This window comes from Coregonus clupeaformis, unplaced genomic scaffold, assembly GCF_020615455.1.
Source record: "Coregonus clupeaformis isolate EN_2021a unplaced genomic scaffold, ASM2061545v1 scaf1179, whole genome shotgun sequence".
NCBI lineage: Eukaryota > Metazoa > Chordata > Actinopteri > Salmoniformes > Salmonidae > Coregonus > Coregonus clupeaformis.
Window position 1 is genome coordinate 11,977 of NW_025534633.1, and position 18,024 is coordinate 30,000.

An 18,024-nucleotide genomic window follows, 5' to 3' on the forward strand; every position below is an offset into this window, starting at 1 on the left:
CCCTCTCCCCTCCCTCTCTCCTCCCTCTCCCCTCCCTCCCTCTCTCCTCCCTCTCTCCTCTCTCCTCCCTCTCCCTCCCTCCCTCCTCCCTCTCTCCTCCCTCTCCCTCCCTCCCTCTCTCCTCCCTCTCTCTCTCTCCTCCCTCTCTCCTCCCTCTCTCCCTCCCTCTCTCCTCCCTCCCTCTCTCCTCCCTCCCTCTCTCCCTCTCCCCTCCCTCCCTCTCTCCTCCCTCTCTCCTCTCTCTCCCCTCCCCTCTCTCCTCCCTCTCTCCTCTCTCTCCTCCCTCTCTCCTCTCTCTCCCTCCCTCTCTCCTCCCTCTCCTCCCTCCCTCTCTCCTCCCTCCCTCTCTCCTCCTCCTCTCTCCTCCCTCTCCCTCCCTCCCTCTCTCCTCCCTCTCTCCTCTCTCTCCCCTCCCCCTCTCTCCTCTCTCTCCCTCCCCCTCTCCTCCCTCTCTTCCCTCTCTCCCTCCCCCTCCTCCCTCCCTCCCCCCTCTCTCCTCCCTCTCTCCTCCCTCTCCCCTCTCTCTCCTCCCTCTCCCCTTCCTTCACAGTAAAGCTATAATTTGCAGCTTCTGAGAGTATTCAGTAATTGTGCTGTCATCACTCTATTCTCCCTGCTGGGGAAGTCAGGTGGAGGGAGGCAATCTGCAATGCTTATTGTCATCTCCTGATAAAGCATCAGGGGAAAGAGGGAGGGAGGGAGGGAGGGAGGGAGGGAGGGAGGGAGGGAGGGAGGGAGAAGAGGCGTGAGGTAGGGAGGAGAGGGAGGGAGGGAGGAGGAGAAGGGAGAAGAGGCGTGGGTAGGGAGGAGAAGGGGAAGAGGCGTGAGGTAGGGAGGGAGGGAGGAGGGAGAGGAGAAGGGAGAAGAGGCGTGAGGGAGGGAGAGAGAGGAGAAGGGAGAAGAAGCGTGAGGGAAGGAGGGAGGGAGGGAGGGAGAGGAGAAGGGAGAAGAAGCGTGATGCAGGGAGGGAGGGAGGGAGGGAGAGGAGAAGGGAGAAGAAGCGTGAGGGAGGGAGGGAGGGAGGGAGGGAGTGTTAGAGAGATGTGGTAGGCAGCATTACTGTGCCAGGATCAGTAGCGCTGACTTGGCCCATTTAAAGTGAATGTAAATGTAAAACTGAATGCAGGAGAACTGTCATCTCATTTTATTCCACTATCTCTCTCTATGTTAATGATAAAATGGTTTACCTGAAAGTATAGAAGCCTTTTTTTGACTCACTGACACACACACATGCACAGACACACACGCACACACACACACACACAAACACACAAACACACGCACACAAACACACAGACACACACACACACACACACACACACAGACACACACACACACACACAGACACACACACACACACACACACACACACACACACACACACACACACACACACACACACACACACACACACACACACACACACACACACACACACACACACACAGACACACACACACACACACACACACACACACACACACACACACACACACACACACACACACACACACACAGACACACACACACACACACACACAGACACACACCCACACAGACATGCCCATGGCACTACCAGCCCCCAGAGTACACACTGTTGCTCAGGTTACCATTATACTGCTTTTTACTGCAAAGCAATGAAACATGGCCAGTCTATTAACAGTCTATTAACAGCCTATTAACAGCCTATTAACGGTCTATTAACGGTCTATTAACAGTCTATTAACAGTCTATTAACAGTCTATTAACAGTCTATTAACAGCCTATTAACAGCCTATTAACAAACAAAAACGTTGATGTATAAGCTGGAAGTAGAGGCCTAAGCGTTGTTTTAATGGAATATCTACATAGGCGTACAGAGGCCCATTATCAGCAACCATCAGTCCTGTGTTCCAATGGCACGTTGTGTTTTGCTAATCCAAGTTTATCATTTTAATAGTCTAATTGATAATTAGAAAACCCTTTTGCAATTATGTTAGCACAGCTGAAAACTGTTGTGCTGATTAAAGAAGCAATAAAACGGAGCCTTCTTGAGACTAGTTGATTATCTGGAGCATCAGCGACCAGAAACAAATAACTTTCTTCTGAAACTCGTCAGTCTATTCTTGTTCTGAGAAATGAAGGCTATTCTATGCTCTCTCTCTCTCTCTCTCTCTCTCTCTCTCTCTCTCTGTCTCTCTCTCTCTCTCTCTCTCTCTCTCTCTCTCTCTCTCTCTCTCTCTCTCTCTCTCTCTCTCTCTCTCTCTCTCTCTCTCTCTGTCTCTCTCTCTCTCTCTCTCTCTCTCCAGCGTGTAGACCAGGGTTCTACAAGGCGTTGTCAGGGAACATCAGGTGTTCAAAGTGTCCTCCGCACAGTTCCAGCCATGACCAGGCAGCCACGCTCTGCCACTGTGACAGAGGCTTCTACCGGGCAGCCAAGGACCCCTCCACCATGGCATGCACACGTGAGTTACTGTACTTCTCCTCTGTGTGTGTGTGTGGGGGCGGGGAGGGTTGAGAGAGAGAGAAAGAGAGAGACAGAACCATAAATAAATAAAAAGTGGGATTTCTGGCATCGTATCTCAGGCTCTGTGGCTGTATCTAGTACTCTAACCCACCTTCTAGAAGACAGCTAGTCATGTCACACCTGGCTCAGAACGGGGGAGGGAGAAGGAGAGGGGGAGGGAGAGGGGGAGAGCTAGTCATGTCACACCTGGCTCAGAACAGGGGAGAGAGAAGGGAGAGGGAGAGGGAGAGGGAGAAAGCTAGTCATGTCACACCTGGCTCAGAACAGGGGAGAGAGAAGGGAGAGGGAGAGGGGGAGAGCTAGTCATGTCACACCTGGCTCAGAACAGGGGAGGGAGGGAGAGGGAGAGGGGGAGAGAGAGGGGGAGGGAGAGAGCTAGTCATGTCACACCTGGCTCAGAACAGGGGAGGGAGGGAGAGGGAGAGGGGGAGGGAGAGGGGGAGGGAGAGAGCTAGTCATGTCACACCTGGCTCAGAACGGGGAGGGAGAGGGAGAGGGGGAGAGCTAGTCATGTCACACCTGGCTCAGAACAGGGGAGATGGAGGGGGAAGGGGAAAGTTGAGGGGGAGGGAGAGGGGAGGGGGAGGGAGAGGGAGAGGGAGGGAGGGAGGGAGGGAGGGAGAGAGGGAGGTAATAATAATAATAATAATAATAATATGCCATTTAGCAGACGCTTTTATCCAAAGCGACTTACAGTCATGCGTGCATACATTTTTGTGTATGGGTAGAGGGAGAGGGAGAGGTAGAGGGGGAGGGAGAGGGGGAGGGAGAGGGGGAGGGGAGGTAGAGGGAGAGGGGGCGGGAGAGGTAGAGAGGGGGAGGGGGTGGGAGGGAGAGGGAGAGGGGGACGGGGAGGTAGAGGGGGAGGTAGAGGGAGAGGGAGAGAGCTAGTCATGTCACAACTGGCTCAGAACAGGGGAGGGAGAGGGGGAGGGGGAGGGGGAGGTAGAGGTAGAGGGAGAGGGAGAGGGAGAGGGAGAGGGGGAGGGAGAGGGGGAGGGGGAGGTAGAGGGAGAGGGGGTGGGAGAGGTAGAGAGGGGGAGGGGGTGGGAGGGAGAGGGGGAGGGAGAGGGGGAGGGGGAGGTAGAGGGAGAGGGGGAGGGAGAGGTAGAGAGGGAGGTAGAGGGGGAGGGGGTGGGAGGGAGAAAGGGTAGAAGCGATGTGGGTAACTACTAACTACTACATCCTGGTGGAGAATAATAATCATCATAATAATACATTTTATTTGAAGCTCTTTTCACGACAACCAAAGTCATTATTACACAGCTATAAAATAAGTAATTATATAAACATGATGACAGACTAACCATCAAAACTATGAAATAACAAATATGGAATCATGTAGTAACCAAAAAAGTGTTAAACAAACCAGAATATATATTTTATATTTGAGATTCTTCAAAGTAGCCACCCTTTGCCTTGATGACAGCTTTGCACACTCTTGGCATTCTCTCAACCAGCTTCATGAGGAATGCTTTTCCAACAGTCTTGAAGGAGATCCCACATATGCTGAGCACTTGTTGGCTGCTTTTCCTTCACTCTGCGGTCCAACACATCCCAAACCATCTCAATTCGGTTGAGGTCCGGGGATTGTGGAGGCCAGGTCATCTGATGCAGCACTCCATCACTCTCCTTCTTGGTCAAATAGCCCTTACACAGCCTGGAGGTGTGTTGGGTCATTGTCCTGTTGAAAAACAAATGTTAGTCCCACTAAGCGCAAACCAGATGGGATGGCGTATTGCTGCAAAATGCTGTGGTAGCCATGCTGGTTAAGTGTGCCTTGAATTCTAAATAAATCACAGACTGGTGACACTGTCTGTGTTTCTTCAAGTGCAGTCCCCACACCATCACACCTCCTCCTCCAAGCTTCACGGTGGGAACCACACATGCGGAGATCATCCGTTCACCTACTCTGCGTCTCACAAAGACACGGCGGTTGGAACCAAAAATCTCCAATTTGGACTCCAGACCAAAGGACAAATTTCCACCGGTCTAATGTCCATTTCTCGTGTTTCTTGGCCCAAGCAAGTCTCTTCTTATTATTGGTGTCCTTTAGTAGTGGTTTCTTTGCAGCAATTCGACCATGAAGGCTTGATTCACACAGTCTCCTCTGAACAGTTGATGTTGAGATGTGTCTGTTACTTGAACTCTGTGAAGCATTTATTTGGGCTGCAATTTCTGAGGCTGGTAACTCTAATGAACTTATCCTCTGCAGCAGAGGTAACTCTGGGTCTTCCATTCCTGTGGCGGTCCTCATTAGAGCCAGTTTCATCATAGCGCTTGATGGTGTTTGCGACTGTACTTGAAGAAACTTTCAAAGTTCTTGTCTTAAAGTAATGATGGACTGTCGTTTCTCTTTGCTTATTTGAGCTGTTCTTGCCATAATATGGACTTGGTCTTTTACCAAATAGGGCTATCTTCTGTATACCTTGTCACAACACAACTGATTGTCTCAAACGCATTAAGAAAGAAAGAAATTCTACAAATTAACTTTTAAGAAGGCACACCTGTTAATTAAAATGCATTCCAGGAGACTACCTCGTGAAGCTGGTTGAGAGAATGCCAAGAGTGTGCAAAGCTGTCATCAAGGCAAAGGGTGGCTATTTGAAGAATCTCAAATATAAAATATATTTTGATTTTTTTACACTTTTGTGGTTACTACATGATTCCATATGTTTTATTTCATAGTTTTGATGTCTTCACTATTATTCTACAATGTAGAAAATAGTAAAAAATAAAGAAAAACCCTTCAATTGTCAAGGGTGTTGAAATGGTGTGGTGTGGAATCAGGCGCAGAAGCAGATGTACAGTCCAACAAGACTTTACTTGAGCAAAATAATCCAAAAGGCGGCCTGAGGCCAAACAGACGCACACAGGCGTCACACACGAGCGCACAAAATACAGAGCGCAAAAACTCTCCTCAACCGAGGAGGAAGCTAATAGAACTGGCGTACCGAAAACACAGGTTACGCACAAACACCTGACACGAAACAATCACACACAACACTAGACAAACACAACGAGAAACTTATAGGACACTAATTACGTCAAAACAGAAACAGGTGTGTAAACAAACAGACAAAAGCAAACGAACATGAAACATCTAGCGGTGGCAGCTAGAATTCCGGAGACGACGAACGCCGAAGCCTGCCCGAACAAGGGAGAGAGGCAGCCTCGGCCGAAACCGTGACATCAATGAATAGGTGTTCTAAAACTTTTGACCGGTAGTGTCAATGATGCAGACAATTACGTTGATGGAAGGTACAATCTATCTGCGCTATTAAAGTTGATCTAACCCCTGAGAATAAAAGAGGGAGTGGCAGAGTGGGTCTGGATGTGGATGTGAGCATAACAGTGAAATCTGAGTCCAAATTGACGGAGGATCTGACCAAGGGGTAGCATGTAAATACTAAACAGTAATGGACCCAACACTGAGCCTTGTGGGACACCTTGTGATACAGGGACTGGGGAAGGCTGTTGTCTATCAGATAGATATGAATGACCTGAACTTTGTGGGACACCTTGTGATACAGGGACTGTAGTTGGGGAGGAAGGGGAGGTTTGAGGTAGGCCTGTAGTTGGGGGAGGAAGGGGGAGGTTTGAGGTAGGCCTGTAGTTGGTGAGGAAGGGGGAGGTTTGAGGTAGGCCTGTAGTTGGTGAGGAAGGGGAGGTTTGGTGAGGAAGGGGAGGTTTGAGGTAGGCCTGTAGTTGGTGAGGAAGGGGAGGTTTGAGGTAGGCCTGTAGTTGGTGAGGAAGGGGAGGTTTGAGGTAGGCCTGTAGTTGGTGAGGAAGGGGAGGTTTGAGGTAGGCCTGTAGTTGGTGAGGAAGGGGAGGTTTGAGGTAGGCCTGTAGTTGGGGAGGTTTGAGGTAGGCCTGTAGTTGGGGAGGAAGGGGAGGTTTGAGGTAGGCCTGTAGTTGGGGAGGAAGGGGAGGTTTGAGGTAGGCCTGTAGTTGGGGAGGAAGGGGAGGTTTGAGGTAGGCCTGTAGTTGGTGAGGAAGGGGAGGTTTGAGGTAGGCCTGTAGTTGGGGAGGTTTGAGGTAGGCCTGTAGTTGGTGAGGAAGGGGAGGTTTGAGGTAGGCCTGTAGTTGGTGAGGAAGGGGAGGTTTGAGGTAGGCCTGTAGTTGGTGAGGAAGGGGAGGTTTGAGGTAGGCCTGTAGTTGGTGAGGAAGGGGAGGTTTGAGGTAGGCCTGTAGTTGGGGAGGTTTGAGGTAGGCCTGTAGTTGGGGAGGAAGGGGAGGTTAGAGGTAGGCCTGTAGTTGGTGAGGAAGGGGAGGTTTGAGGTGGGCCTGTAGTTGGTGAGGAAGGGGAGGTTTGAGGAAGGCCTGTAGTTGGGGAGGAAGGGGAGGTTTGAGGTAGGCCTGTAGTTGGTGAGGAAGGGGAGGTTTGAGGTAGGCCTGTAGTTGGTGAGGAAGGGGAGGTTTGAGGTAGGCCTGTAGTTGGTGAGGAAGGGGAGGTTTGAGGTAGGCCTGTAGTTGGTGAGGAAGGGGAGGTTTGCGGTAGACCTGTAGTTGGTGAGGAAGGGGAGGTTTGAGGTAGGCCTGTAGTTGGTGAGGAAGGGGAGGTTTGCAGTAGACCTGTAGTTGGTGAGGAAGGGGAGGTTTGAGGTAGGCCTGTAGTTGGGGAGGTTTGAGGTAGGCCTGTAGTTGGTGAGGAAGGGGAGGTTTGAGGTAGGCCTGTAGTTGGGGAGGAAGGAGAGGTTTGAGGTAGGCCTGTAGTTGGTGAGGAAGGGGAGGTTTGAGGTAGGCCTGTAGTTGGTGAGGAAGGGGAGGTTTGAGGTAGGCCTGTAGTTGGGGAGGAAGGGGAGGTTTGAGGTAGGCCTGTAGTTGGGGAGGTTTGAGGTAGGCCTGTAGTTGGGGAGGTTTGAGGTAGGCCTGTAGTTGGGGGAGGAAGGGGAGGTTTGAGGAGGAAGGGGAGGTTTGAGGTAGGCCTGTAGTTGGTGAGGAAGGGGAGGTTTGAGGTAGGCCTGTAGTTGGTGAGGAAGGTGAGGTTTGAGGTAGGCCTGTAGTTGGGAAGGAAGGGGAGGTTTGAGGTAGGCCTGTAGTTGGGGAGGAAGGGGAGGTTTGGTGAGGAAGGGGAGGTTTGAGGTAGGCCTGTAGTTGGTGAGGAAGGGGAGGTTTGAGGTAGGCCTGTAGTTGGTGAGGAAGGGGAGGTTTGAGGTAGGCCTGTAGTTGGGGAGGAAGGGGAGGTTTGGTGAGGAAGGGGAGGTTTGAGGTAGGCCTGTAGTTGGTGAGGAAGGTGAGGTTTGAGGTAGGCCTGTAGTTGGTGAGGAAGGGGAGGTTTGAGGTAGGCCTGTAGTTGGTGAGGAAGGGGAGGTTTGAGGTAGGCCTGTAGTTGGGGAGGTTTGAGGTAGGCCTGTAGTTGGTGAGGAAGGGGAGGTTTGAGGTAGGCCTGTAGTTGGTGAGGAAGGGGAGGTTTGAGGTAGGCCTGTAGTTGGTGAGGAAGGGGAGGTTTGAGGTAGGCCTGTAGTTGGGGAGGAAGGGGAGGTTTGAGGTAGGCCTGTAGTTGGGGAGGATCTCAGGGTCCAGGCCCTGTTTCTTCAGTATGGGAGTTATGGCCGCTGTTTTCAAAGAAGTAGGAACGATGCCAGATGTGAGGGATACATTTTACAATCTTGACCACCAGGGGGCAGAGAACAGGGAGGCATGCTTTAACTAAGGCAGTGAGTATGGGGTCAAGGGAGCAGGTTGTGGTTTGGGGTTTAGAAAATACTTCAGTAGTGGTGGTTTCATTAACAAGGGAGATGACATGAAGTCTGTTCACAGATGGTGGGGTGTATATCTGGTCTCTCTCCCTCTCCCTCCCTCCCTCCCTCTCTCCCGCTCCCCCTCCCTCCCTCCCTCCCTCCCTCCCTCCCCCCTCCCTCCCTCCCTCCTCCCTCCCTCCCTCCCTCCCTCCTCCCTCCCTCCTCCCTCCCTCCCTCCCTCCCTCCCTCCCTCCCTCCTCCCTCCCTCCCTCCCTCCCTCCCTCCCTCCCTCCCTCTCCCTCCTCCCTCCCTCCTCCCTCTCCCTCTCTCCCTCTCCCTCCCTCCTCCCTCCCTCCCTCCCCCTCCCCTCCCCTCCCTCCCTCCTTCCTCCCTCCCTCTCTCCCTCTCTCCCTCTCCCCCCTCTCCCTCCCTCCCTCTCTCCCTCTCTCCCTCCCTCCCTCCCTCCCCTCTCCCTCCCTCCCTCCCCCTCCCTCCCTCCTTCCCTCCTCTTTCTCTCTCCAGGCCCTCCATCGGCCCCCAGGAACCTGATCTCTCTCATTAACGAGACGGCTCTGTTCCTCACCTGGTCTCCGCCAAGCGACAGCGGTGGCAGGAAGGACCTCACCTATAACATCGTGTGCCATCGCTGCGGCAGGGGTGGCAGTGGCGCCTCCGGTGGCGGGGAGGACTGTGAGCCGTGTGAGGCCGACCTGCGCTTCGTACCAGGCCCCCTGGGCCTCACCGGGACCTCCGTGGCCGTTCTGGATTTGGCGCCCCACGCCAACTACACCTTCCACGTAGAGACTGTCAATGGAGTGTCTGGGCTGGGCCAGAACACCAGGCCCCTGGCTAACATCACTGTTACTACGGACCAGACTGGTGAGTACTGACCAGACCACCTGGTTAACATCACTGTTATTACTGACCAGACCACCTGGTTAACATCACTGTTATTACTGACCAGACCCCTGGTTAACATCACTGTTATTACTGACCAGACCACCTGGTTAACATCACTGTTATTACTGACCAGACCACCTGGTTAACATCACTGTTACTACTGACCAGACCACCTGGTTAACATCACTGTTACTACTGACCAGACCACCTGGTTAACATCACTGTTACTACTGACCAGACCACCTGGTTAACATCACTGTTATTACTGACCAGACCACCTGGTTAACATCACTGTTATTACTGACCAGACCACCTGGTTAACATCACTGTTATTACTGACCAGACCACCTGTTCTCTTCTCTTCTGCTCTGGTCTGATCTCCTCTCCTCTCCTCTCCTCTCCTCTCCTCTCCTCTCCTCTCCTCTCCTCTCCTCTCCTCTCCTCTCCTCTCCTCTCCTCTCCTCTCCTCTCCTCTCCTCTCCTCTCCTCTCCTCTCCTCTCCTGTGGACATTAACCTGGCAGATGAGGATGTTGATGGGGGTGTGATTGTAATTGACACGTGTGTGTGTGGTGGCTCCTCTCTCCCTATAGATCTGGTCTGGGGTCTGTGTGTGGCGGCTCCTCTCTCCCTATAGATCTGGTCTGAGGTCTGTGTGTGGTGGCTCCTCTCTCCCTATAGATCTGGTCTGAGGTCTGTGTGTGGTGGCTCCTCTCTCCCTATAGATCTGGTCTGGGGTCTGTGTGTGGTGGCTCCTCTCTCCCTATAGATCTGGTCTGGGGTCTGTGTGTGGTGGCTCCTCTCTCCCTATAGAGACTGCTAGATCTGGTCTGGGGTCTGTGTGTGGTGGCTCCTCTCTCCCTATAGATCTGGTCTGGGGTCTGTGTGTGGTGGCTCCTCTCTCCCTATAGATCTGGTCTGGGGTCTGTGTGTGGCGGCTCCTCTCTCCCTATAGATCTGGTCTGGGGTCTGTGTGTGGCGGCTCCTCTCTCCCTATAGATCTGGTCTGGGGTCTGTGTGTGGTGGCTCCTCTCTCCCTATAGATCTGGTCTGGGGTCTGTGTGTGGTGGCTCCTCTCTCCCTATAGATCTGGTCTGGGGTCTGTGTGTGGTGGCTCCTCTCTCCCTATAGATCTGGTCTGGGGTCTGTGTGTGGCGGCTCCTCTCTCCCTATAGATCTGGTCTGGGGTCTGTGTGTGGTGGCTCCTCTCTCCCTAGAGGTAGATCTGGTCTGGGGTCTGTGTGTGGTGGCTCCTCTCTCCCTATAGATCTGGTCTGGGGTCTGTGTGTGGCGGCTCCTCTCTCCCTATAGATCTGGTCTGGGGTCTGTGTGTGGTGGCTCCTCTCTCCCTATAGATCTGGTCTGGGGTCTGTGTGTGGCGGCTCCCTCTCCCTATAGATCTGGTCTGGGGTCTGTGTGTGGCGGCTCCTCTCTCCCTATAGATCTGGTCTGGGGTCTGTGTGTGGCGGCTCCTCTCTCCCTATAGATCTGGTCTGGGGTCTGTGTGTGGTGGCTCTCTCCCTATAGATCTGGTCTGGGGTCTGTGTGTGGCGGCTCCTCTCTCCCTATAGATCTGGTCTGGGGTCTGTGTGTGGTGGCTCCTCTCTCCCTATAGATCTGGTCTGGGGTCTGTGTGTGGTGGCTCCTCTCTCCCTATAGATCTGGTCTGGGGGTCTGTGTGTGGTGGCTCCTCTCTCCCTATAGATCTGGTCTGGGGTCTGTGTGTGGTGGCTCCTCTCTCCCTATAGATCTGGTCTGGGGTCTGTGTGTGGTGGCTCCTCTCTCCCTATAGAGACTGCTAGGGCTGGTCTGGGGTCTGTGTGTGGTGGCTCCTCTCTCCCTATAGATCTGGTCTGGGGTCTGTGTGTGGTGGCTCCTCTCTCCCTATAGATCTGGTCTGGGGTCTGTGTGTGGCGGCTCCTCTCTCCCTATAGATCTAGGGCTGGTCTGGGGTCTGTGTGTGGTGGCTCCTCTCTCCCTATAGATCTGGTCTGGGGTCTGTGTGTGGTGGCTCCTCTCTCCCTATAGATCTGGTCTGGGGTCTGTGTGTGGTGGCTCCTCTCTCCCTATAGATCTGGTCTGGGGTCTGTGTGTGGTGGCTCCTCTCTCCCTATAGAGACTGCTAGGGCTGGTCTGGGGTCTGTGTGTGGTGGCTCCTCTCTCCCTATAGAGACTGCTAGATCTGGTCTGGGGTCTGTGTGTGGCGGCTCCTCTCTCCCTATAGATCTGGTCTGGGGTCTGTGTGTGGCGGCTCCTCTCTCCCTATAGAGACTGCTAGATCTGGTCTGGGGTCTGTGTGTGGCGGCTCCTCTCTCCCTATAGATCTGGTCTGGGGTCTGTGTGTGGTGGCTCCTCTCTCCCTATAGAGACTGCTAGATCTGGTCTGGGGTCTGTGTGTGGTGGCTCCTCTCTCCCTATAGAGACTGCTAGATCTGGTCTGGGGTCTGTGTGTGGCGGCTCCTCTCTCCCTATAGAGACTGCTAGATCTGGTCTGGGGTCTGTGTGTGGCGGCTCCTCTCTCCCTATAGAGACTGCTAGATCTGGTCTGGGGTCTGTGTGTGGCGGCTCCTCTCTCCCTATAGAGACTGCTAGATCTGGTCTGGGGTCTGTGTGTGGCGGCTCCTCTCTCCCTATAGATCTGGTCTGGGGTCTGTGTGTGGCAGCTCCTCTCTCCCTATAGATCTGGTCTGGGGTCTGTGTGTGGCGGCTCCTCTCTCCCTATAGATCTGGTCTGGGGTCTGTGTGTGGCGGCTCCTCTCTCCCTATAGATCTGGTCTGGGGTCTGTGTGTGGCGGCTCCTCTCTCCCTATAGATCTGGTCTGGGGTCTGTGTGTGGTGGCTCCTCTCTCCCTATAGATCTGGTCTGGGGTCTGTGTGTGGTGGCTCCTCTCTCCCTATAGAGACTGCTAGATCTGGTCTGGGGTCTGTGTGTGGCGGCTCCTCTCTCCCTATAGATCTGGTCTGGGGTCTGTGTGTGGCGGCTCCTCTCTCCCTATAGATCTGGTCTGGGGTCTGTGTGTGGTGGCTCCTCTCTCCCTATAGATCTGGTCTGGGGTCTGTGTGTGGCGGCTCCTCTCTCCCTATAGATCTGGTCTGGGGTCTGTGTGTGGTGGCTCCTCTCTCCCTATAGATCTGGTCTGGGGTCTGTGTGTGGTGGCTCCTCTCTCCCTATAGATCTGGTCTGGGGTCTGTGTGTGGCGGCTCCTCTCTCCCTATAGATCTGGTCTGGGGTCTGTGTGTGGTGGCTCCTCTCTCCCTATAGATCTGGTCTGGGGTCTGTGTGTGGTGGCTCCTCTCTCCCTATAGATCTGGTCTGGGGTCTGTGTGTGGCGGCTCCTCTCTCCCTATAGATCTGGTCTGGGGTCTGTGTGTGGTGGCTCCTCTCTCCCTATAGATCTGGTCTGGGGTCTGTGTGTGGTGGCTCCTCTCTCCCTATAGAGACTGCTAGATCTGGTCTGGGGTCTGTGTGTGGCGGCTCCTCTCTCCCTATAGAGACTGCTAGATCTGGTCTGGGGTCTGTGTGTGGCGGCTCCTCTCTCCCTATAGATCTGGTCTGGGGTCTGTGTGTGGTGGCTCCTCTCTCCCTATAGATCTGGTCTGGGGTCTGTGTGTGGCGGCTCCTCTCTCCCTATAGATCTGGTCTGGGGTCTGTGTGTGGTGGCTCCTCTCTCCCTATAGATCTGGTCTGGGGTCTGTGTGTGGCGGCTCCTCTCTCCCTATAGAGACTGCTAGGGCTGGTCTGGGGTCTGTGTGTGGTGGCTCCTCTCTCCCTATAGAGACTGCTAGATCTGGTCTGGGGTCTGTGTGTGGTGGCTCCTCTCTCCCTATAGAGACTGCTAGGGCTGGTCTGGGGTCTGTGTGTGGCGGCTCCTCTCTCCCTATAGATCTGGTCTGGGGTCTGTGTGTGGCGGCTCCTCTCTCCCTATAGATCTGGTCTGGGGTCTGTGTGTGGTGGCTCCTCTCTCCCTATAGAGACTGCTAGATCTGGTCTGGGGTCTGTGTGTGGTGGCTCCTCTCTCCCTATAGATCTGGTCTGGGGTCTGTGTGTGGCGGCTCCTCTCTCCCTATAGATCTGGTCTGGGGTCTGTGTGTGGTGGCTCCTCTCTCCCTATAGATCTGGTCTGGGGTCTGTGTGTGGTGGCTCCTCTCTCCCTATAGATCTGGTCTGGGGTCTGTGTGTGGCGGCTCCTCTCTCCCTATAGATCTGGTCTGGGGTCTGTGTGTGGTGGCTCCTCTCTCCCTATAGATCTGGTCTGGGGTCTGTGTGTGGTGGCTCCTCTCTCCCTATAGATCTGGTCTGGGGTCTGTGTGTGGTGGCTCCTCTCTCCCTATAGATCTGGTCTGGGGTCTGTGTGTGGTGGCTCCTCTCTCCCTATAGATCTGGTCTGGGGTCTGTGTGTGGCGGCTCCTCTCTCCCTATAGATCTGGTCTGGGGTCTGTGTGTGGTGGCTCCTCTCTCCCTATAGATCTGGTCTGGGGTCTGTGTGTGGTGGCTCCTCTCTCCCTATAGATCTGGTCTGGGGTCTGTGTGTGGCGGCTCCTCTCTCCCTATAGATCTGGTCTGGGGTCTGTGTGTGGTGGCTCCTCTCTCCCTATAGATCTGGTCTGGGGTCTGTGTGTGGCGGCTCCTCTCTCCCTATAGATCTGGTCTGGGGTCTGTGTGTGGCGGCTCCTCTCTCCCTATAGATCTGGTCTGGGGTCTGTGTGTGGCGGCTCCTCTCTCCCTATAGATCTGGTCTGGGGTCTGTGTGTGGTGGCTCCTCTCTCCCTATAGATCTGGTCTGGGGTCTGTGTGTGGCGGCTCCTCTCTCCCTATAGATCTGGTCTGGGGTCTGTGTGTGGTGGCTCCTCTCTCCCTATAGATCTGGTCTGGGGTCTGTGTGTGGTGGCTCCTCTCTCCCTATAGATCTGGTCTGGGGTCTGTGTGTGGCGGCTCCTCTCTCCCTATAGATCTGGTCTGGGGTCTGTGTGTGGTGGCTCCTCTCTCCCTATAGATCTGGTCTGGGGTCTGTGTGTGGTGGCTCCTCTCTCCCTATAGAGACTGCTAGGGCTGGTCTGGGGTCTGTGTGTGGTGGCTCCTCTCTCCCTATAGATCTGGTCTGGGGTCTGTGTGTGGTGGCTCCTCTCTCCCTATAGATCTGGTCTGGGGTCTGTGTGTGGTGGCTCCTCTCTCCCTATAGATCTGGTCTGGGGTCTGTGTGTGGTGGCTCCTCTCTCCCTATAGAGACTGCTAGGGCTGGTCTGGGGTCTGTGTGTGGTGGCTCCTCTCTCCCTATAGAGACTGCTAGATCTGGTCTGGGGTCTGTGTGTGGCGGCTCCTCTCTCCCTATAGATCTGGTCTGGGGTCTGTGTGTGGCGGCTCCTCTCTCCCTATAGAGACTGCTAGATCTGGTCTGGGGTCTGTGTGTGGCGGCTCCTCTCTCCCTATAGATCTGGTCTGGGGTCTGTGTGTGGTGGCTCCTCTCTCCCTATAGAGACTGCTAGATCTGGTCTGGGGTCTGTGTGTGGTGGCTCCTCTCTCCCTATAGAGACTGCTAGATCTGGTCTGGGGTCTGTGTGTGGCGGCTCCTCTCTCCCTATAGAGACTGCTAGATCTGGTCTGGGGTCTGTGTGTGGCGTCTCCTCTCTCCCTATAGAGACTGCTAGATCTGGTCTGGGGTCTGTGTGTGGCGGCTCCTCTCTCCCTATAGAGACTGCTAGATCTGGTCTGGGGTCTGTGTGTGGCGGCTCCTCTCTCCCTATAGATCTGGTCTGGGGTCTGTGTGTGGCGGCTCCTCTCTCCCTATAGATCTGGTCTGGGGTCTGTGTGTGGCGGCTCCTCTCTCCCTATAGATCTGGTCTGGGGTCTGTGTGTGGCGGCTCCTCTCTCCCTATAGATCTGGTCTGGGGTCTGTGTGTGGCGGCTCCTCTCTCCCATAGATCTGGTCTGGGGTCTGTGTGTGGTGGCTCCTCTCTCCCTATAGATCTGGTCTGGGGTCTGTGTGTGGTGGCTCCTCTCTCCCTATAGAGACTGCTAGATCTGGTCTGGGGTCTGTGTGTGGCGGCTCCTCTCTCCCTATAGATCTGGTCTGGGGTCTGTGTGTGGCGGCTCCTCTCTCCCTATAGATCTGGTCTGGGGTCTGTGTGTGGTGGCTCCTCTCTCCCTATAGATCTGGTCTGGGGTCTGTGTGTGGCGGCTCCTCTCTCCCTATAGATCTGGTCTGGGGTCTGTGTGTGGTGGCTCCTCTCTCCCTATAGATCTGGTCTGGGGTCTGTGTGTGGTGGCTCCTCTCTCCCTATAGATCTGGTCTGGGGTCTGTGTGTGGCGGCTCCTCTCTCCCTATAGATCTGGTCTGGGGTCTGTGTGTGGTGGCTCCTCTCTCCCTATAGATCTGGTCTGGGGTCTGTGTGTGGTGGCTCCTCTCTCCCTATAGATCTGGTCTGGGGTCTGTGTGTGGCGGCTCCTCTCTCCCTATAGATCTGGTCTGGGGTCTGTGTGTGGTGGCTCCTCTCTCCTATAGATCTGGTCTGGGGTCTGTGTGTGGTGGCTCCTCTCTCCCTATAGAGACTGCTAGATCTGGTCTGGGGTCTGTGTGTGGCGGCTCCTCTCTCCCTATAGAGACTGCTAGATCTGGTCTGGGGTCTGTGTGTGGCGGCTCCTCTCTCCCTATAGATCTGGTCTGGGGTCTGTGTGTGGTGGCTCCTCTCTCCCTATAGATCTGGTCTGGGGTCTGTGTGTGGCGGCTCCTCTCTCCCTATAGAGACTGCTAGGGCTGGTCTGGGGTCTGTGTGTGGTGGCTCCTCTCTCCCTATAGAGACTGCTAGATCTGGTCTGGGGTCTGTGTGTGGTGGCTCCTCTCTCCCTATAGAGACTGCTAGGGCTGGTCTGGGGTCTGTGTGTGGCGGCTCCTCTCTCCCTATAGATCTGGTCTGGGGTCTGTGTGTGGCGGCTCCTCTCTCCCTATAGATCTGGTCTGGGGTCTGTGTGTGGTGGCTCCTCTCTCCCTATAGAGACTGCTAGATCTGGTCTGGGGTCTGTGTGTGGTGGCTCCTCTCTCCCTATAGATCTGGTCTGGGGTCTGTGTGTGGCGGCTCCTCTCTCCCTATAGATCTGGTCTGGGGTCTGTGTGTGGTGGCTCCTCTCTCCCTATAGATCTGGTCTGGGGTCTGTGTGTGGTGGCTCCTCTCTCCCTATAGATCTGGTCTGGGGTCTGTGTGTGGCGGCTCCTCTCTCCCTATAGATCTGGTCTGGGGTCTGTGTGTGGTGGCTCCTCTCTCCCTATAGATCTGGTCTGGGGTCTGTGTGTGGTGGCTCCTCTCTCCCTATAGAGACTGCTAGATCTGGTCTGGGGTCTGTGTGTGGTGGCTCCTCTCTCCCTATAGAGCAGGGTTCTTCAATCCTGGTCCTGGAGGGCCGAAACACTTCTGTTTTTTATTTCTACCTGGTAGTTAATTGCACTCACCTGGTTTTCCCAGGTCTGAATTAGCCCCTGATTAGAAGGAGAGGATGAAAAACAGAGGTGTTTCGGCCCTCCAGGACCAGGATTGAAGAACCCTGCTATAGAGACTGCTAGATCTGGTCTGGGGTCTGTGTGTGGTGGCTCCTCTCTCCCTATAGAGACTGCTAGATCTGGTCTGGGGTCTGTGTGTGGTGGCTCCTCTCTCCCTATAGAGACGGCTAGATCTGGTCTGGGGTCTGTGTGTGGCGGCTCCTCTCTCCCTATAGAGACTGCTAGATCTGGTCTGGGGTCTGTGTGTGGCGGCTCCTCTCTCCCTATAGATCTGGTCTGGGGTCTGTGTGTGGCGGCTCCTCGCTCCCTATAGAGACTGCTAGATCTGGTCTGGGGTCTGTGTGTGGTGGCTCCTCTCTCCCTATAGAGACTGCTAGATCTGGTCTGGGGTCTGTGTGTGGTGGCTCCTCTCTCCCTATAGATCTGGTCTGGGGTCTGTGTGTGGTGGCTCCTCTCTCCCTATAGATCTGGTCTGGGGTCTGTGTGTGGCGGCTCCTCTCTCCCTATAGATCTGGTCTGGGGTCTGTGTGTGGTGGCTCCTCTCTCCCTATAGATCTGGTCTGGGGTCTGTGTGTGGTGGCTCCTCTCTCCCTATAGATCTGGTCTGGGGTCTGTGTGTGGTGGCTCCTCTCTCCCTATAGAGACTGCTAGATCTGGTCTGGGGTCTGTGTGTGGCGGCTCCTCGCTCCCTATAGAGACTGCTAGATCTGGTCTGGGGTCTGTGTGTGGTGGCTCCTCTCTCCCTATAGAGACTGCTAGATCTGGTCTGGGGTCTGTGTGTGGCGGCTCCTCTCTCCCTATAGATCTGGTCTGGGGTCTGTGTGTGGCGGCTCCTCTCTCCCTATAGATCTGGTCTGGGGTCTGTGTGTGGCGGCTCCTCTCTCCTATAGATCTGGTCTGGGGTCTGTGTGTGGCGGCTCCTCTCTCCCTATAGATCTGGTCTGGGGTCTGTGTGTGGTGGCTCCTCTCTCCCTATAGATCTGGTCTGGGGTCTGTGTGTGGTGGCTCCTCTCTCCCTATAGATCTGGTCTGGGGTCTGTGTGTGGCGGCTCCTCTCTCCCTATAGAGACTGCTAGATCTGGTCTGGGGTCTGTGTGTGGCGGCTCCTCTCTCCCTATAGATCTGGTCTGGGGTCTGTGTGTGGTGGCTCCTCTCTCCCTATAGATCTGGTCTGGGGTCTGTGTGTGGCGGCTCCTCTCTCCCTATAGATCTGGTCTGGGGTCTGTGTGTGGTGGCTCCTCTCTCCCTATAGATCTGGTCTGGGGTCTGTGTGTGGCGGCTCCTCTCTCCCTATAGATCTGGTCTGGGGTCTGTGTGTGGTGGCTCCTCTCTCCCTATAGATCTGGTCTGGGGTCTGTGTGTGGTGGCTCCTCTCTCCCTATAGATCTGGTCTGGGGTCTGTGTGTGGTGGCTCCTCTCTCCCATAGATCTGGTCTGGGGTCTGTG

The 18,024-nt window shown here is 54.7% G+C and overlaps 1 pseudogene; it reads left to right on the forward strand.

The window, feature by feature from the left end:
- The first annotated feature begins 2,284 nt into the window (after positions 1–2,284).
- The window catches only part of LOC121562044, a 40,299-nt pseudogene continuing 24,559 nt past the window's right edge, over positions 2,285–18,024 (forward strand).